General features: G+C 36.8%; 1 pseudogene; it reads left to right on the top strand.

The window, feature by feature from the left end:
* The first annotated feature begins 18,401 nt into the window (after positions 1–18,401).
* LOC121968325 lies at positions 18,402–21,536 on the top strand (annotated as a pseudogene).
* Positions 21,537–21,764: the final 228 nt, after the last annotated feature.

Here is a 21,764-nt window from a genome sequence, read left to right as displayed (position 1 = left end):
TTTCAAAATTAATTTCAAAATTATTTAAAAATCTTCTCAAAATTATTTGAAAATCTTTTCAAAATTATTTTAAAATCTTTTCAAAATATTTTCAAAATTATTTTAAAATCTTTTCAAAATCTTTTCAAAATTCATTTCAAAATTATTTAAAAATCTTTTCAAAATTATTTAAAAAATCTTTTCAAAATCTTTTTCAAAATTATTTAAAAATATTTTCAAAATTAATTTCAAAATTATTTAAAAATCTTTTCAAAATTAATTTCAAAATTATTTAAAAATCTTTTCAAAATCTTTTTCAAAATTATTTAAAAATCTTTACAAAATTAATTTCAAAATTATTTAAAAATCTTTTTCAAAATTATTTAAAAAATATTTTCAAAATTAATTTCAAAATTGTTTAAAAAATATTTTCAAAATTAATTTCAAAATTATTTAAAAAACTTTTCAAAATCTTTTTCAAAATTATTTAAAAAGTCTTTTAAAAATCTTTTCAAAATCTCTTTCAAAATTATTTAAAAATCTTTTCAAAATCTCTTTCAAAATTATTTAAAAATCTTTTGAAAATATTTGAAAAACTTATTTCAAAATCCTTTGAAAAATATTTCAAAATCCTTTGAAAAATAGTTGGAAAACTTATTCAAAAACCTTTGAAAAATCCTTGAAAAATTTATTCAAAAACCTTAGAAAAATACTTAAAAACTAACTTGAAAATCTTGCTCCCCTAAATTGACTAGACTTACAAGAATATGGAATTTGCCTTGAAGGAAATGGAGATTTGAAGTTTGAGCATGCTCATACTTTAGGGCTCTGATACCTGAACAAAACAATCTGGACAACTTAAAATCTATTTAACCTCATACTTGAACTCCTGAACTCAAAAATTTATTAAGGCATTAATTAAGGGGGAGTGATTTTGAGTCGGTTTTAAAATTAGTTTTTCTTTAAAAATTTTGACTTGACCTTAAAATTAAAAACTATTTTTGGCATATCTTCGAAAATTCAAGCTATTTTTAACTTAGCTTTAAAATTAAAATTATTTATGACCTGACTTTTAAATTATAACTCCTCTATAAGCTAAATGTTTTCAAAGCTGAGTACTTAATTAAGTTTTCTCTAACTAAACTTAGTTAAATTATTTTCTAAACTTAGCTACTTGGCAAGATATTTTCTCAACGCAATCATTTTTATGCTGAAAACATAGCTAAGTATTTTCAAATATAGCTAAGTATTTTTTAGCTAAGTACTTTTTAAAGTGTTTAAAACAAAAAAAAAAAAGAGATTTAGCTAAGTACAAAAATTTGTTTAAAGACAAAATAACTTTATCTCAGCTAAGAGTATCTCTCACACTAAAGGAAGAATTTTGCATTCAAAATTATGATTTCACCTATCTACAAGTCTTACAAGAAAAACTAAGTGTTTATCAAAAGTAAATTAAAAGATTGGAAGATAAGATTAAAAATTATCTTTGAAAGTTAAGCTAAGGCCCAGATTTTCTTCACTCTCTTGGGTATTTTGATATATGGCAAAGGGGGAGAGTAGGAAGAAATTCAAAGAATATTATAAATTAAATTAAAACAAAAATTTTGTTGTGAATTTGTGAATGTGCCTATGTTTTATGCCTGTGCTTATTTATGCGTATCTTTATTGCATTTTGACTTAACTTTGAATTTCGGTTGCCATAATCAAAAAGGGGGAGATTGTTGGTGCAGTAAGCATCCGACGATCGAACCTCAGTTTTGATAATGGCAAAGGGATTCAAAGTTAAGACTCCTTGTTATCTAACGTGGTTAAATAAGGTTTCAGGAAAGTCCTAACTGCGGTTAGGCAAGGGAAAATCCTAAGGGTGGGTAACCTTAGGTCCTAGGGGGTGGTAACCCTAGGTGAAGGAAAATCCTAAGGGGCGGCAACCTTAGGTCCTAGGGGGCGGTAACCCTAGGTGGAGGAAAACCCTAAGGGGCGGCAACCTTAGGTCCTAGGGGGTGGTAATCCTAGGTGGAGAAAAACCCTAGGGGGCGGTAACCCTAGGTCCTAGGGGGTGGTAACCCTAGGCAGAAAGTCCAGTCGGTCTGGAGGACCGGACTGGCAACAGGTAATCTCTCCTGAGGGGAGTAGGTGAGGACGCGTTCCCCGTAGAGGGAATAGTAGGCGTCAGGTCGACCTAGGGTTTCCGGTCGGAAACCCGAAGTCAGACTCGGACAGTCCGGAGACTGTCTATACTTCTTTTATAATGTTTATTGTGCTAACTTTGTGTTGCAGGATAGTGTTTGGGACTAACATATCTTGCAGGTGCAAAGGAGCAACCTAAAGCCTCGGATGAACAGTGTCCGAGGCGCCTCCATGGAGCTTGGAGGCGCCTCGGGTGCAAGGCAAGGAGCTGGCTGCGAGAAGCTGTTCAAGGCGCCTTGATGAACAGTGTAAGGCGCCTTGAACAGATGAAGGCGCCCTGTGAACAGTGGAAGGCGCCTTGAATCTGTGATAAGGTTCAACCAGTTCGCCCCTTATCTCCGCGGCTGACTCGGCCATTCAAGGCGCCTTGGTGAACAGTAGAAGGCGCCTTGAACACCCTTTATAAGGGGTTTCGACCAGCAGCTCTCTCAAACGAACTCCAAGCAATCCTTACGCTACAAGCTGCTCTAGAAACGCCCAGAAGTGTTGTTACAAGTCCCCGACAACCCGGAGCTTCAGATTCTGCTACTTTATTGTTGTCGGTATAATTTGTTTTAGTTCTTTCAATTGTAATATCTTATTGTACATTTTACGAGCTTATAGTTGTTGCCCACGGAAAGCGATCAAGGATCGCGGGCCTTCGAGTAGGAGTCGCCTTAGGCTCTGAACGAAGTAAAATCTCTCGTGTCTCTCTGTGTGTGTTTGTTCTTTATTCCGCTGCGTGTTTTTAAACTCCGATAGTTTTCCGATTTGAAAAAGAAATAGCCACGCCACGAGCGCTATTCACCCCCCCCTCTAGCGCGTCTCGATCCAACAAGCAGGACCTAACTAACTTGGTTGATCACATCAAAATACCCATAGAGTCCAACAGAACTTAGCATTAGTAGAAGGGGTAGTAATAAGTGGATTAACAACCCACCTTTTCCTAAATAGTTAATGGATATACACATGAAATTAAGAAAATATATTAAATAAATAAGACAACATTGAAGGATTAGGTTTAAAGGATACCTAGGAGTTATTTTGTAGTTTGGGACTTGAAAAAGGAAGAAAAGACAGCTAGAGGGCTGATGGAAGTCGCCAAGCGAACGAACAGAAGTTGTGTTCAACTCTTCTGTTCGCTGCTAAAAACTGGATTGGAGGTACCTTCAACCTGATGGAAGGCACCTTCAATGGTTTATGGAGGAGGCCTTCAAGGTAGTTGAAGGTGCATTGGTCGTGATTTGGTGGGATTTTTGCCGCCTTTGTGTGAGGCGCCTAGAATCATTTTTAAAAAAATTTATTTAGTTATATACTTATGTAGGTTGAAATTAATTTTAAATTAAGTTTTTTTTATTTAATTGAGTTTAGGTTTTCAATTGAATTTTAATTGAGTTTACTTCAAAATTTGAGTTTAAATTTAAATTTTAAACGTTAAGTTTGACTTTTAGTGTTAATATTAACGTTTAATTGAATTAATTTTAAAAGTTTAATTTATTTTAAAAGGTTAATTTAGATAGTTTAATTAATTAATTTTAAATGATTTAATTACATTAAAAAATTTTAATTAATTAATTTTAAAGTTTATTTCATTTTAACTGTATTAATTAAATAGGTTTAAGAGGTTTTAATAAATTTTTGATCAAATTTTAATATTCATTAAAATAATTTAATTTAAAGTTTTAGTTGATTTTGATTAAGTTTAACTTAAGTCCTAAATTAAGCTTTAACTAATTTTGGTTAAGTTCAAATTTAATTTAAATTAATTTTAATTTAATTTAATTTTTATTTTTATTTTTATTTTTATTTTTATTTTAATTTAACTTTAATTTAACTTTAATTTAATTTAAATTTAATTTGATTTAATTCTAATTTTAATTTTAATTTGATTTAATTTTAATTTTCATATAATTTGATTTATTTTTTTAATTTTTAATTTAAATTTTAAGTTAATTTAATTTTAAGTTAATTTAATTTTAATTTTAATTTTAATTTTAATTTACCTTAATCATCTCACTCGGTCTATTTCTTCAACCAAGTTATCATATAGTTTTGTGAGATGAGTTATGTTAAAATTTTGATTAGTTTGACCTTATATTAGATTTAGATTTAACCGTCAGTCAATTAAATGTATATTTCAAAAATTGACTTCCAGGTTATGGCGAGACACAAGGGTCTTCTTGGGTATCAGAGTAACAGTTACTTTTAGAAAAAGTCTTATTAAGAAATTGAACATTTAATTTTTCCTATTGATAATACTTAGTCTAACTAGTATAGGATATGGAGAGGTAGCTTCAATTAGTTCCACTTAGCTATGTAGACCAAATAGGGTACGCCTTACCCTACCTAATTCCTTAGACTAGGTTTTCCTAACTTACTATCATCTTGCCCCACTCTAGTTAAATTTAGAGCTTAAGTTTGGATTTGAGTTATTAGATTTAAATTTAGAATTTATGTTTGGATTTGAATTATTTCATTTTGTTTTTAGGTAGTGGATTTCATTTTTGGGTATATAATACTGGTTTAGTCCTACTTTCTTAGTTAGATAAGCTTTTGGAACCAAAACTTTGGTTTGATTTTTATTTTGGCTTATTAGTGATATAAAGGTTTTATTTGTTGAGCTAGACTTGTATTCGAGTCCGGATTTGTTGTATACAGCTCGTAGGGATCCAAGTATCATATCTAGATACATGAATCTAGTTGTGAATATTTCTAATAATTTTTTTAAATTTATCAATTTCACCCTTCAAACTGAAATTTTCCTCCTCAAGATTTTCAACTTGAGTTAGATTTTTAGTTTGAGTAGGTTCAGTTATTGAATGTGACTTGATTTATTCTTTTAGGGTTTGATTTTCTTAAGGAGTATTTCATTTTGTTTTTCATATCTAGATAGTTTCCTATGCATGCATACAATGATTTTAAAAAACTATGAAGATAGATTTGGGTATACCTTATCAGAACCATCAGAAATGAGTATGGACTCGTACCTTGACTTGTATTCAGACTCCCCATCTTGATCTGATTCACTTTTAGATTTTGATCTGGATGCCATTAGTGCAAGTTAGTTGTTTTTCTTTGGCTCATCATTGTCTGATCCTTCTGAGGATGACTCATGCCATGTCATTTTGAGGGCCTTCTTCTTCTTGAATTTCTTTGGTTTATCTTCTTTAAGATTCGTACACTCGTGCTTATAGTGTCCCTTTCTGTTGCATCTATAACAAGTGATATTTGACTTGGAGTGTTAGTATTAGCTCTAAGAGTCAATTATGAGATGATTGACATATCCGAATTAGAATCATTGAGTTAGACTCAAGTGAATTCAACCATATGGATTCAATCTAATTCGAATTAAACTTGAGTTAGACTCAAGTGAATTCATTGAGTAAAGAGAATTAATGAAGAGTTAATTTGAAAATTTATTCAATTTTGAAAATTGAATTCAAAATGAAGAGTTTCAAAATGACCTTAATAGAGTGTTAATGCTCATTAAGTCTCATTAAGTAAATTAATGCTCATTCAGTATTTTCATTGGATGAAGTACAAAAGCATTTGTCTCTCATTTTTTAGTATAATTTTTTATTCTTTTTCCTCTCCTCCGTTTCTTTGGCCGAAACTCACTAGAGGGTTGCTAGCACAACCTTGAGTGTTGGTCTTCTCCATTTTCTTGTGTTTGTGTGGATACCGAAAGAGGCACAGACACATGATCGTGCTGAGATCCTAGCTGTCAGGAGATCGAGTACACGCATCAAAGGTATAACCCTCTTATGTAAAATTTAGTATATGTATTTTTCCTTTCGCATAGATCTTCTGGAGGAACTGGATGTTTTTAGTAGTGCTTTCCCATGTTTAGCTCCCTAGTTCCTTATAGTGGTATCGAAGGCACTTGTGAAGGCATATACTATGTTGTAAGATTTTATATGTGATATAGAAATTGCATGATAGGTTTACTATGATTTGTATGTTTATGAGTTTTCTGTTGGGAACGAAACAGTGAGTATATGAACAAACTAAAGGATATAGCATCTTCATACTTGTTATGAACGAGTGCTATAATTTATTTCATTTGATAGAAATATACTTCCAAGGTTTGGACCAATAGAAGTTGTGAACAACAAGGTAGTCTCGACCAAAGTGTTGTGAACAACATGGTCTCTCGATTTTTTTTGTGGGTTGCAGGGTCTCAGGTATGGCAGCAACTCATACAATAAGTATGTGAAATAATTTTTCACCGGGGGCACTGCCCCCTCACCCCCGCAAAGGGCGCTACCCGCGTTGCGGCTCATAATTAGTTGTTGAAATCATAGTAGATTTATGTTATATATATTATGGCCTTTACCCCCAATGTGATTGGATATGGCCTACGTGTCATGTCTTCATCTTTTATCACTCTAGTTATAAATTTATACTACCCTCGAATGTAACTCAAGGTTTCTTTAGGTTTTGTAATGTACAAATTAGAGAAGAATTAGTCTCATGGACGATGGTAGAAAAGGGAGAAGGACAACAACACACAGCGACCAAGGGAGCACTTGGAGAAGATGTTTTGTCCTATCCACCACATAATGATATCAACCACAAAACCTATCATAAGATCAAATCTCCATCATAAATCCATATCAACCTAACATCATCAACAACAACTAACCAAACCACCACAAAATAACACATTCTAAAACTTATATCTGTTGCAACCCCAAGGTTGTTTTGGTGTGATCAACAAGTTAAGTTAAGTCCTGTGTGTTTCTAACCTTGTGTCTAAGTGTGCAGGAGCTTAGGAGCACAGGTAGTCGAGTGGAAGACGCAACCAGCGAGAAGGACGGCAGCCCGAGGGACGAGGTGCTGCGGAAGAGTACACCGGCGGATGAGAAGGAAGCGCGCAGTGGTTCCGAGGGACGAAAGCCGGAGTGGAAGATTGCTCGGGGAGCAAGAGACGCAGCTAGCGAGAAGGATGGCACGCGGTGCGTCTGACGGACGAAGACTACGGATGAGTACGCCGGCAGATGAGAAGGGAACACGCGGCGATTCCGAGGGACAAGAAGCCGGAGGGAAGCCCGCTCGAGAAGACCGGAAGTTGGGTTCGGGTGAGCCCTTTTCCGGATGGCAGAGATCACCCAAGCGAACGGATTCGGAGTAGAAGACCCGGACTGAGCCGAACCGAACCGGAGCAGAGGTCCCGGATGAAAAAGTCAACCACTGTTGACTTTCACCTCCGGGGCATCGGGAGCAGTCCAGGGCGCCCGAAGCAGCCCGGAACCCTTTCGGGCGCCCAGACCTGTTTTCTTGACCAGATTGTGTCTAACGTGATCTGAATGTTGGGGATAAAGTTTTATCCCCCCAAGGCTCCCGAAACCCCTTCCAGGCACCCCGACCAAAGCTATAAATATAGCCTTGGTCCAGAAGCTTTTCATTAGTTCAGAAATTGTTACAACACTTGTGTGCTTCCACTGCTTAGATTAGCTTCTCTCTTTCTATGCCTACACTACTGTAAACGAGGCTTCTCTGCCTGAAGGAGTTATTAGTGTGACCATCTTCCTTGGATTAACAACCTCCCCAGTTGTAACCAAGTCAAATCCGGTGCCTCGTCTTTATGCTTTATTTTCTGCTTAATTTATTTTTCAAGTGTTAGCTTAATCGTTTGAGAAAGGGTTGTGTTTTATTCAGGGCTATTCAACCCCCCTTCTAGCCGGCCCAACGGTCCTACAAGTGGTATCAGAGCCGAGACGCCTCAGAAGGACTAACCGCCATCTGAAGCAACAAAGAGATGGTCGGACCAAGCATCCACCCACCGAAATTCGAAGGGGATTTCGCCACTTGGAAAAAACATATGCAAGTATTCTTTACCACCGATATTGAATTAACTTTAACAATGAAACTTGGCTTTGAAGCTCCAGAGAACAAGGAAATATATCAATGGACAAAAAAGGAGCAGGCCGACTTCGTGGCGAACGGTAAAGCAGAATACCATCTGCTAAGTGTTCTTCCACCTCAAGAAGTCAACCGGATCGGGAACTATAACTCCGCAAAGGAACTTTGGGAGAAGTTCCTCGAGCTGCACGAAGGAACGTCCGAAGCCAAGCTCGCTAGACGAGATCTGGTTCGCAATCAGCTCACCAGCCTGCGACTTAGGGAAGACGAGACAGTCGCACATCTGCACTCCAGAATAAAAGAAATCATCACCGGACTCACAAATCTTGGAGAAAAGGTCAGTAACCGAGATTTGCTTTGGTACGCGTTAAATTCATTTCTGAGAAATTCAAAATGGGCATCACTAGTAGATGCTTTTTACATTTCGAAGGACTTAGAAAAAATTTCATTAGAAGAATATTTTTCAACATTTGAAGTGCATGAGTCAAGATGTGCAGGAATGAAGGAGCCCAAGAACAACGTCGCCCTCAAAGCTTCGAGAGACGAACCTGAGTCGGAATCTTCTCTCGACGATGAGGAAATGGTAATGATGGTAACAAGATTCAAGAAACTTTGTAAATCTAGATCTACTAACCATCTGCAGGGGAAAAAGAAAAGGAAAATCCGCTGCTACCACTGCGACGAAGAAGGGCATGTCAAGGACAACTGCCCCAAGCTGAAGAACAAAGACATGGAGAAGGGTAAGAAGCCTATCCAAAAATGAAAGGCCCTGAAGGTGACGTGGGACGATACGTCGTCCGAATCGAAAGTCGAAGCATTCTCCGGATTCGCACTGATGGCGAGTCATCAAGACGACGACTGCGATTCAAGCTCATCCGAAATGAGCATTGAGAGCATCGATGAAGGGGGAGACACGTCGGAAGAAAGCAGCAGCTCAGGGGGAGAAACAAACAATGAGATCGACAAGGTAAGTCAGGTACGATCTCTTGCTCTCGATAAAATGTTTAAGTTCGTTAAACTTTTAACAAAAGATTGCTGCAAATTAGATAGTGAAAATAAAAATTTAAAAGTAATTCTAGCTAAGTCTTGTCCCTTAGAAGAATTAGATAAATTAAAACTAGCAAATGAAAATTTGAAACTTGAAAATGATGATTTAAAAATTCAAGTAGATAACTTGAAAAACTATGCATGTTCATCTAAAACCAATTTTAGAAGATTTAATAATTTAAATTGGTACTTTAAATATCACCCGGGACAAATTAAGAACATTTCAAGAAAATATGTCCCTAAAATTGGTACTTAGAATTGTTTTTAACTTAACATTTCTTTTAAATATTTTTTTTCAAATTTACGGGGGCGGTAGATAGATTTAATTTTTTCTATCTTTTTGTACTTAAATTGTAAATTAAATTAATTTACTTAATTTTATTTAATGTCTATTTTAACCCTAGCTTAACTTGGGTTGATCACACTAAAAAGGGGGAGATTGTTGGAACCCCAAGGTTGTTTTGGTATGATCAACAAGTTAAGTTAGGTCCTGTGTGTTTCTAACCTTGTGTCTAAGTGTGCAGGAGCTTAGGAGCACAGGTAGTCGAGCGGAAGATGCAGCTAGCGAGAAGGACGACAGTCCGAGGGACGAGGTGCTGCGGAAGAGTACACCGACGGACGAAAAGGAAGCGCGCAGTGGTTCTGAGGGACGAAAGCCGGAGCGGAAGATTGCTCGGGGTGCAAGAGACGCAGCTAGCGATAAGGACGGCACGTGGTGCGTCTGACGGACGAAGACTGCGGATGAGTACGCTGGCGGACGAGAAGGGAACACGCGGCGATTTCGAGGGACGAGAAGCCGGAGGGAAGCCCGCTCGAGAACACCGGAAGTTGGGTTCGGGTGTGCCCTTTTCCAGATGGTAGAGATCACCCAAGTGAATGGATCCGGAGTAGAAGACCCGGATCGAGCATAACCGAACCGGAGCAGAGGTCCCGGATGAAAAAGTCAACCACTGTTGACTTTCAGCTCCGGGGCGCTCGGAACCCTTTCGGGAGTCCGAACCTGTTTTGTTGACCAGATCGCATCAAACGCGATCTGAACGTTGGGGATAAAGTTTTATCCCCCCATGGCACCCGGAACCCCTTCCAGGCGCCCCGATCAAGGTTATAAATATAGCCTTGGTCCAGAAGCTTTTCATCAGTTCAGAAATTGTTACAACACTTGTGTGCTTCCACTGCTTAGATTAGCTTCTCTCTTTCTGTGCCTACACTACTGTAAACGAGGCTTCTCCACCTGAACGAGTTCTTAGTGCGACCATCTTCCTTGGATTAACAACCTCCCCGGTTGTAACCAAGTCAAATCCAGTGCCTCATCTTTATGCTTTATTTTCTGCTTAATCGATTTTTCAAGTGTTAGCTTAATCGTTCGAGAAAGGGTTGTGTTTTATTCAGGGCTATTCAACCCTCCCTTCTAGCCGGCCCAATGGTCCTATAATATCAATATATTTATTGATCAGATCTGTTCTTACCATGAAAACTAACCTTAATAACCCCCTTCCTTCAATCCTCAATAGAAGAAAGATCGCCACAGCAAATCAATAGCCCCAAATCCAAATTGGATGATTTCTCCATTAGCTCTCAGCTGAAGAGGTTCACTGCCAAAACCATTTGGCCACTGCCATCCAAACAATCATAAATCACGAAATCTCCAACATAATACGATACAAATCCGTATCAATCCACATCTCAATTGATTCCTTAATCTAATTCAATACATAATGTAATCAATCTATAGCACAACTTACCCAACCTGGATTGCTCCTTCGTCGACTCACTGCTGGAGGTTCACTTCCAGAACAGGATAGCTGGAACTGAGGTTCGTCAACAAACAGTGCTAGCCAAAGTTACATGGACCAGTCAACCATCAAAACTCCTCATCACGATACATTGTATGGAAAACAATCTATATTTATTACCTCCACGCCTGGGCACGAAACCTCGTTCAGACTAGCTACCCTCACCACCATCGGGGTGCTGACCTACTGTGGTAGCCAAGATATAGTATGGGATGGGGTCGACACAGGTAAGGATCTGAAATCCAGCACATGTTGATCCAATGGCATACTACGGCAGAAATCGGACAAGAAAGAGGAACATTGTGTGCTTTTCGTGCAATCAAAAAGGGCATTACTTAAGTCAATGTCCTAAGGGGAAGAAAGCGGTCAAAGTCAAGGGAGGAAGCACAAGTCAAGGGGGAGCTTCCAAGGTAAAAGCCAAGGTATCATTTATTGAGCCTATCCCCTTAAATAGTGGTAAAAAGCATGCTAGCTCTAATTTATTTCATTTTAATGCTATTTACCATAGAAATAGAAAGCATGATAGCATTAAGGAAAAATATGTAGCTCTTCATGCTAAAACTACTACACCTAGGATTAGAAAGGTAGATAAAAATTTAGGCAAGAACTCTAAGGATTTTAGTTATAAGCCTAAAAATAAAAATGCTCAAGGACATAATGAAAAATCAAAATCTAGAGATTTATGGAAATAAAATCAAGTATTGAGGTCAAAACTCGATAAAATGGGAAAGACCCTAAAAAGGATGGAAAATATCCTAAAAGGGTAAAATGAGCATAAACTAGGTCTAGGAAAACAACAAGGGTCATAGGGGTTTGGGATACAAACCTAAAACCAAGAAGGATGTGCCTTCTTACCATAGGATTCCATATAGTTATAGAACCAAGTGTAGGTCTAGTGGTCAAGTCAAAAATACTAGGGAAGTTATCCCCAAGAGTATTTTTACGACAAATGTGACTAAGACTTCAAAGAAGTTTAAGAAAGTCACTAAGAAGGTCACAAGGGAAGAAATCCCTAGAGTTGACCTAGAAAAGGTGACCAAGGCTTCTAAGAAGCCTAACAAGGTCATTAGAAAGGTATCTAGGGAAGTTATCCCTAGTGAGTACCTAAAGCATCCAAGGAGCACCAATAGGTTTAGGGTTCCTAGGAGCATTTTCTCTACCCCTTAGATAGGTTAGAGAGTGTCAACTCTAATTGGAAGGGTTGTTAACGCTACTTTGATGAAGTTGGCACTCGGAGAGCATTTTCAAGGTTATTATTAATCTTTGAAAATGAAGTAGATTTTTGTTTACTCTTTGAAAGAGTAAAATGTGCCAAAACTTGCGGATTTAGATTTTATTTTAAATTGGCACAAATTGGGAAAATATAAGAAATACCAAGTTGGGATTTTGGTATTTTCTTAGGAATTTAAAGGCAAATCTAAACCTTAATTTAAAGTTATTACTTTTTGAAAGAGTAGAGTGTGCCAAACATTGAGGAATATACTTAATTTTAATTGGCACAAATTTAATCATGGGTTAAAGAAATGCCAATTTAGATTTTGGCATTTTCATGAGTAGATAAGGGGCAAACTAGGTTAATTTTAAGCTTAGCTAAGGATTTAAGGACACTTAGATAAATAATCTAGGTACTTCATTTAAGCTAAACTACCATGCTTTGTTTGCTCATCACATGCCATGATGTCATTTTTACATTCATGATTTATTTTGAAAAATACAAAAATACCATGTCATGTCATACATACATCATGTAGTTCTAGCGAATTTTCTTTTGAAAAAATCATTTGTTTTTGATGTATGCCATAACTCATCATGTATCACTTTTAATTCCTTGCAATTAAGGACTAATGACATTTATTAACAAGTAACATCCTTTGTGGATGTTCAAAATTCTTAAAATGCCTAGATAGAAATGCATGATCCCTAATTTAGGGCAAAACTATACTTTACATCTTACAAAGACTTATAAGGTGACTTGTATGTGTTTTTAGTGCACATTAGATACAAGTGAGATGTTAGGATGATGAACAAAACTCAAGATATTGATTTAGTGCATCTAGTTGAGTTTTAGGTTTATCAAAATATATAGTTATGTGTTTTCCAATCATTGGGAAAGCTAATGTACAAGTCAAGTGCATTGAGCCCAAAGAACATGGTTGGATATTGGTTTTGAAAATGATTTCAAATACACTTTGGAAAACCTTGATGAAGACTATCTTCTTATAGTAATCATCATTGAAAAGTTAGACACAAACTTGAAGAAAACACTAAAGTTTTTACAAGTTTTCAAGTTTGTGTCAATCTTTGAAAATAGAAAGTATTTTCATAGAAAACTATTTTTCCTTGAGAGTATATACCCTAAGTAATGTCTACACGAATTTTTATGATTTTTAGAATTTTGTAGAATTTTTGGGGAGTTTCTGAAGTTTGTTGAAATCAATTTTAAAAAATGTTAGGCATTCAATCGATCACTCGATCAATTGAAGTACCTCAATCGATCGGACGATCGATTGAGAAGGTGTTTTACGCGAACAGAAATGCAGTGGATCGGTCCAGACCGTATGAATCGATCCATTGATCGATTGACACAGTGGTTTTCGCTGGGAAAGCTTGTTTTCAGCTGTTTAAACCCTTTTTCATCCATGTAACCATTCCTAACCCCTTGAAACACATTTGTTTACATTTAGGGGGAGTTTTCATGATGAAAACTGTTAGTTAGAGCCCTAGAGCCAATCATTTGATGATTGTATTATGGACTTGTTGTATCATATTCTTATATAAATAAAGGCATTTGTTTTTGGTTATTATACTTACTTGTATTGGTGCCAAATAAACTAAGTATTATAGCGTCCTTGAGTAGAAGGTTCTTACCTATATCAATCGGTTAGTTGAACCGATGGTGAGATGATATAGGGAACACTACTCTTAATCATTCCTAGTTGAGTATTAACATTCAGGGACAATGTTAATGCAATAAGACTAGCATGTAGGTCAACTCGATGACTTGATCTCACAAGTCATGGATATAGAGATATCAAGTTGACACATGGGTATGCATTGAAGAATGTATACTGAATGACCAGCCATGAGAAAATATCATGGATCGTTATATGAGTGTCATATACCTTCTCATGTGACTATTAGTATGACTACTAGTCCTTAGATCTGAAGTCACCATGGTTCCCTACATAAGGAGTTATGTACTTTGGTTTCGTCAAACATCACCCATAACTGGGTGGAATATAAAAGTGATTACTGGGTATGTAACAAATTATGCGGAGGGATGTGAGTGATGTAGATGAGATCTATCCCTCCTATATGACGGGAGTCACATCGATATTCTTGATAGAGTGAGACCACGAAGTGCATGGCCATGCCCAAATGAGTCAATATGAGATATTGAGCTCATTTGATTTAGTGAGTCTACTTGGAGTTCAAGATTTAGATTGATTAGAGGATGACACGGTCTATGCCTCATATTGATCAATCTAGATATCTAGGATAGAAGGACACTTGTCATATATTGTGAGGAGTCACAATTAGTAGTCACAAGGTGATGTTGGATCTCAACATTCTTGTAACTTGGGTAGTAATGATGTGTTTTTAGATACCGCTCATTACTTATGCTCCTAAATGAGTTAGGGGCATTGCCAACATTACAAGAACCTATAGGGTCACACACTAAGGACAATTAGATAGAGATTAGGTTCATACGATGAACCAAGAGGATTAGATTCATGTGATGAATCAAATTGGATTAAGAGTAATCCTAATTGGGCTAATTGAGTTGGACTCAAGTTGATTCATATGTTCAATGAGTCTAATTTAGTTTATGACTTATTGAATCAATTTAATTAAATGAATTAGATTCATTATATTAAATTGGTTTGAATTAAATGGTTGGATTAGATCAACCATGAGAGAGATTAGTCAAGTTTGACTTGACTCAAGAGGAAGAGGAAGAGTCAAGTTTGACTTGACTTTATGCCACATCATTTGTGACTTGGCATTAAGTGGCCAATGATGATGTGCCACATCATCATAGTTGGCACATGTGTGTGCCACCTCATGGAGGTTACAAATTCCCTCTTTAATGGCCACTTAATGCAAAAAAGGGGGGTTACACTTCTTGAGGTGGCCGACCACTTTTGTTGTGAATGAAAAAATTCATTTTTCATTCAAGGCTCATTCATTCTATCTTCTTCCTCCTAGAGCTCTCTTTTCTTGCTCTCCCTCTCCACTCTTGGCCGAACCACCTAGGTGGTAGCACACCTATTGTTTGGTCTTCTCCACCTAATTAGTTCGTGTGGATACGCATAGAGAGTTGTCTACTTTGACAACTTGAGATCCGACATCTCTTTGGACAAGCGGGACTCGCGAAGGGCACACTACGAGGGTAAAACCCTTTAACATATAGTTCTAGTGTATATCTATAGGTTGGTAAACTCGTACTCGTAGTTTTTCGAATTTTTATTCTTTGCACGGATCCGGTGGCGGGGTTTCGGGGTTTCCGTGACGCGAAAAAGCGGTTTTCACGGCCCAAAAAATCCAACAAAAACAAGATTGGATTGGTTAAGGAAGACTAAGTAGAAGTTTAGGTTGAGGTTTGGGTTCATTATTGAATTTTTGAATCTCAAAACTTCTAAATTTTGGGTTTCCTAAAGATTTAGGGATTCCAAGTCATTATTGGTGCAATAACAGAAGTTACGTACATGTCTTTAGGGGGTGTTACTCTTTAAGGACATGGAATTTATTTTCCGACACCATTGAAGGTGGTTAAACCTTCGTTTAGAAAGATATTTGATCAAGGTTGAGCATTGAAAAATAATGGAGAGTGGATATCTTCATTGAGGGGTTATGGATGCTCTAGGATGAGCATCATAATGTGGAGTACTGCTCCAAGGTGAGCAGTTAATATAGTGAAGGGTATGGGGCCTTCATTGTTGGATTGAATAACGCTCAAGGGTGAGCGTTTAGATAATGAAGGGTATGAAACTTTCATTATAGTGTTGTGAACAATGAGTGAAGTTGTGAACAACGGTGAGTAACTCTTCAGGGGGAGAGTTCTTTTTGATGTGTGCCAATAGGGGGGAATGTAGGGTTTAAGTTAGGCCTTCATTACCTAATGAGGGAGTTTGCCCTCTAGGAAAGGGGGAGAATAAGGAAACCCTCATTCATGCCTTGGCATGAAGGAAGTTGAGGCTATGAGATTAGCCTAAATTAAAGGTATTGTCAAACATCAAAAACTAGGAGATTGTTGGTGCAATATTCCCTAGGTCAAGGTTGACCTGGTTGACTAAGCTTGAGAAGGCTCAAGCTTGAGTCTTGATATTTGTATTTCGATGTTTGACAATACATGGAGACTGATAATACGTGAAGATTACAAGTGCAATCGTTCATTTGGGGAGATTGTTGGTACAATTCCTCTCTGGTCAAGGTTGACCAGTTAGATGTGAAGAAGAGTCAAGTAGGTCAAGACTGACTGGATATTTAATTGGAAAATCCTGGTGAGTGAAGTCAGGTGGAAGACCTAGTGAGTGAAGCTAGGCAGAGGAGAAGTTCTGGTCAGTGAAGCTAGGCAGTTGGAAAATCTTGGTGAGTGAAGCCAGGTGAAAAGACCTACTGAGTGAAGCTAGGCAGTATAAAAACCCTAGTGAGTGAAGCTAGGTGAAAGTCCTGGTGAGTGAAGCCAGGCAGATGGGGGGGGGGGGCAGTGAGCACCCACTATGGCTCAGTTCTAGTATGTCACATTGAGGATTCAAGATTATGTCTTATATAGGGTCTTATTGTTATGCACTTTGGCCCTCGTCACTAGGGTGTAGCCATGATGTGATCATTTCATTAGTTTCTCCTTTATGCATTGTGTAAGAGGCTAGACATAGATATTAGTCTACACATGTTCCATGCCATCATTTACTAAGTCGGTGTTACCACTAGCTGATGGATCCATATGCCTTATTGTCAGATTCAGACCTCATACTTAGCATTATTAGGTTTTGATGTAGCCATAGGTGATGTCAAAGTCCTAAATGAGTTTGACATTGTAGGTCCTAGGAACTTGTCTTTAGTTGGTATTCATATAGATGATCATGGAGTCGTTTCCTAGAGGAGAGAGGACAAGCATCAGCCTGACCCAACATATCAACCTCAGCTTGACCTAGATTCAATTCCAGTAGAGGAGGAGGATATTCCTGATATTCTTGCTGATCTTCTTTAGCTACCTCCACCTCCAGACCGCCCTACTCTACAAGACAGAGTTATTTGACTTAAGGAGTCCTCCACTCGAGTTGAGCAGTCTCTGACGAATCTTCGGCAGGAGGTATCTAGTTTTAGATAGGAGGAGAGGACTCACCATCTCGAGTTACTGGATATGCTTCGATCTTGGAGCTTAGGTCATCCTCCATCATCTTCTCAATAGATCATCACACTTACATTTTGCTACTGATATGTATTTGACTTGTTAGATTTTAGACTATAGTTAACTCTATTTTTTTCTCTACTTGTTATTTGCTAGATGTTATCAAATGTTTTTTGGTTAAGTTTTTATTACTTGCTTCCTTTTTTACCTTGCTTGATTTCTGTGTTTTGATAAATGTCAAAGGGGGAGGGTAAAGGGTTTAAAATAGAAAAACCATAACCCAACAAAAATAAAAAAAACAATAAGAGAATGAACATAATGTTTATTTTCTTATTCATATTGTTATTTTTTGCATATTTTTTAAACTTTAACCTAGGTTGTTATTACATCAAAAAGGGAGAGATTGTTGGTGCAGTTAATGCCGATGATTAAACTCAAGTTTTTATGTATGAGAAAAAGGTTAAAGTTTAATGTTGTGTTCTAATCCAGTTATCAAGTGTACAAGACTGAAACACTTGATAAGGACTAGACATCATCACTACAAGAAATTATAGATTTAACCATACCTAATAGACAACAGTTTTTTGAGAAACTGTTGTCTTTTTGTCATTTAACAACGGTTTTATGGAAAACTGTTGTTGTTGGTCGTGTTTTTTTAAAAAAGACAACAATGTTTAAAAAACCGTTGTCTTTGACATACATAAGACAACGACTTTTTAAAATTGTTCTCTATGAGATATCTTTACTTGGCATACGACAACAGTTTTAATCAACCGTTGTCTATTAGCGTTGCTTACATTTTAATGTGCATATTTTAATTTGGTGTCTAAAACTATGTTGTCTTTAAAAATTATTTTATAAAAAAATACTCAAACATAGTTATTTGCCTATTTTCATTGATGAAGTGAAATTTATATCCCTTAATGTTTATCTCTAAGATAAAATTTGTGGTCTATGTTAAGATGGATGGATTTATTCAAATAGTAAGGATAAAATTGCAATTTTGTACAAACTATATGTTGCAACAACTATTCTTCATTAATTTCGTTTTCTTTTCCCCGACGGCGAAACCTGCGCCAACCCTAATCGCGATCTTCTCCCCGACGGCGACCACCATCTTCTCTCCTTCCAGTCCACGCCGGTCACAAGTTCGCGATCGCCGTGGCTCATTTTGTCCCGAGGTGCGTTTTTCTTCTCTCTCTGCAGAGCTCAAATGCCAGGTTAATCTTCTCCTCCAAGCTTCCTTTGTTGTGTATGGACTTTTATTTTGTATTTTTAAGCACATTTCTTGGTTTTAAAGTTGCTTTTTCATTGTTTTGTGGATTTTGGTTCTAGGTAAACTGTAATTAGGGATCAGCTGAAATCAAACTTTTCCACTTGAATTTACCTAATTGTTGGATTATTCAATTCTAATGGGGAAATGTACGCTAAATTGTCTTATTAATCGAAACGAGAAGCATGTAATCAACGGGAAACCACGGAAATCCATGAACACTAGTAGTTGAACTCGTGATAAATGGTTCCCTTTTTCACTGGAATGTAGTACATTAAGTTGTTCTAGAAATATCATCATTAGAAATTTTAATGATTCTGTACTCGCAAGATAGTATATGGGGCTGTGTGTTGGATCATCAAGCTTAAAATGTGGAACTGATTGTGCTTGTTTTTTACTGCTTCCGTGCCTGTTGGGGCTGTGAGTTTGCTTTTGTTTGTGTTTGTCGGTTTGATGATAATTTCTACCACAGTAGCAAGTGACTTAGTCTTTTGTTATATCCCCTTTCTTGTTTGAGTCCAATTTTCTGTGTTGGAATGCCCCTTCTTACTGAGATTTTAGCTAGAAGATTAAGATTCGTAAATTTGTGGTTGTAGATTGTCTTGATGAGTAAAATACTCACATTTTACACTTGTCACTTGTTTAGAAGTAAAAGTGCACTAATTATTGATATTTCTGGCAACGCAGGTTTTGTTAGTGTAGATTGTGGAGGCAATGAATCATATACAGATGAGCTTGGACTGGAGTGGACACCAGATAGTCAATTTGTATATGGCGAAACAACTAGAATATCAGCTCCAAATGAGAACCGGAAACAATACATGACAGTGCGCTACTTTCCTGCAGATAATCGAAAATACTGTTACACATTCAATGTTACAGTCAGGACACGCTACCTTGTGCGAACAAGCTTCTTGTATGGGAATTTTGACGAGAGTAATGTCTATCCGAAATTTGACATCTCAATTGGAGCAAGTCATTGGACAACCATTGTCATCTATGATGCAAATACCATTGTGACACACGAGGCTGTTATCCTTGCTACTGCTCCAGCAATTAGCATATGTGTATCTAATGCTACAACTGGAGAACCATTTATTTCCACCATCGAACTTCGACATTTTAATGGATCATTATACCACACGGATTTTGAGACTCAGTTCTTCTTGAGTCTATCTGCGAGAATAAATTTCGGTGCTGAGACTAATGAATCTGTCAGGTATTTTTTTCCAAGAAATTATTTATGATAATCTAAAGTTGGGCAGATTTATAAATATAATTTTGGTGTTGATGGAGAACTGTATCTTGAATTATCACTAATGTTTATGTGGCATTATTTTTTTACTGGTACCGATTCATGTAAGGAGCTACTTTGTGAATTTTTACACAAATTTTATGCACTCTCAAACATTAAGCATAATTGAATCTTCGGATTTCCATAAAGTCATATTGAATCCCCTCAAATCCCAAAAGAGGTCTAGGAATACACCAAGAATATTATGTGAGGAAATACAAATACTAGCTGGAGAAAAGGAAGGACTGAATAAGGTGTGCCTGTTAGTTCTTAGTGGCAGAGCACAAACTAACTAGATTAAAATTAAGTGTAATTATCACTTACTTACTAAGGACATTGCAGTTCACTGTACCTCCATTCTGGTACAAATACCAAGTGTGATAGTGGTGTATACTTTCTAGCATTAAATAATTGTTGAGGTCTACATGGTAACTTTGTTGTTCTTGCAGGTATCCTGATGATCCATATGATCGAATATGGGAATCTGATTCTTTGAAGAGGGTGAACTACCTTGTTGATGTTGCTGCTGGAACTCAAAGAATATCAACCACTGTGCCTATAGATGTTAATAGTGATGAAAGACCTCCATCCAAGGTGATGCAGACTGCAGTAGTGGGTCAAAATGGAGGCTTAAATTATCGTCTTAACCTGAATGGGTTTCCAGGGAATGGTTGGGCGTTTTGTTATTTTGCAGAAATTGAAGATTTGAAACCAGATGAAATCAGGAAATTCAGGTTGGTGCTTCCGGGGAACAAGGAACTTACACATCTCATTGTAAATGTCGAAGAAAATGCCCAACGGAAGTATCGGCTATATGAACCGGGATCATATAATATAAGTCTCCCTTTTGTCTTGTCTTTTAAGAAAACAAATGATTCATCCAAGGGACCTATCTTAAATGCTTTTGAGATATACAAGTATATGGAGATAAATTATAGATCCCTAGACGGTAAGTAAAGAAATATCTTGTTAATTTGGTAATCTAGAGCAACACTATTTTCTTTTAGAGTGTATCCTTTATACCTCTTTTCTCTTCAGCACTGACCATGGAAAGGTTTGTATCACATTACCCAAAAGAAGTTTGGGCACAAGAAGGTGGAGATCCATGCTTACCAGCTCCATGGTCATGGGTTCAATGTAATTCAGATCCGCAACCACAAATTGTTTCAATGTACTGAATGCTTCTCTAACTCTCATTGGTCTTTGTCATGTTTGCTTTGCTTTCCCATGCATGATTTCCAGTTTCTCTAGCTGACCTATGAATTGTTGCTAATGTACAAATTTTAGCTATCTTCTCGCCGCGTGAACTAATGAATAGATTCGTATAATGAACAGTAGACTATCAAGGAGAAATTTGACGGGGAATATACCTGCAGAGCTTGCTAGTTTAACTGGCCTAGTCGAATTGTAAGTTAGAATCTACTTCTGTTCCAAGTCAATTTATTTCATTCGGCACAACTGTTGATGGATTTAATGATTCCTTGTCACTGTGTCAAATTCAAATATTTTAGATGGCTTGATGGAAACGTGCTTAGTGGCCATATACCTGCTCTCGGTGCATGCTTAAGTCTCAGAAACATGTAATATATAAATATTGCTGGTTTATATATCAAACACTTAATCATTCGCTAGACTTTTTGAATTGTTTTTTTGCAGTCACCTTGAGAACAATAAGTTAACTGGTGATCTATCATTTTGGCCTATCAAATTTACAAGAACTGTATGTCCTTTCTTGCCATTATATTGTCATTTAACGAACATCAATGTTTGCCCAAATTTGTTCTCTTTTAATGTTTGGCTTTGTCTAGCACCAACTCCAGCATGAAGTAACTATTGAGCTTGCAGGTACGTGCAGAACAATATGCTATCCGGAACAGTACCTGGTCATCTTCTTGGCAAAAATATAGTTTTCACGTGGGTATTTCTTATTAGATTGTATTGAATATCTCTTTAAGTCCTACTTTCCAATGAAATTACAATTATCAAACTTGG

This window comes from Zingiber officinale, chromosome 3B, assembly GCF_018446385.1.
Source record: "Zingiber officinale cultivar Zhangliang chromosome 3B, Zo_v1.1, whole genome shotgun sequence".
NCBI classification, from domain to species: domain Eukaryota; kingdom Viridiplantae; phylum Streptophyta; class Magnoliopsida; order Zingiberales; family Zingiberaceae; genus Zingiber; species Zingiber officinale.
This window is presented reverse-complemented; position numbering and strand designations above follow the sequence as displayed.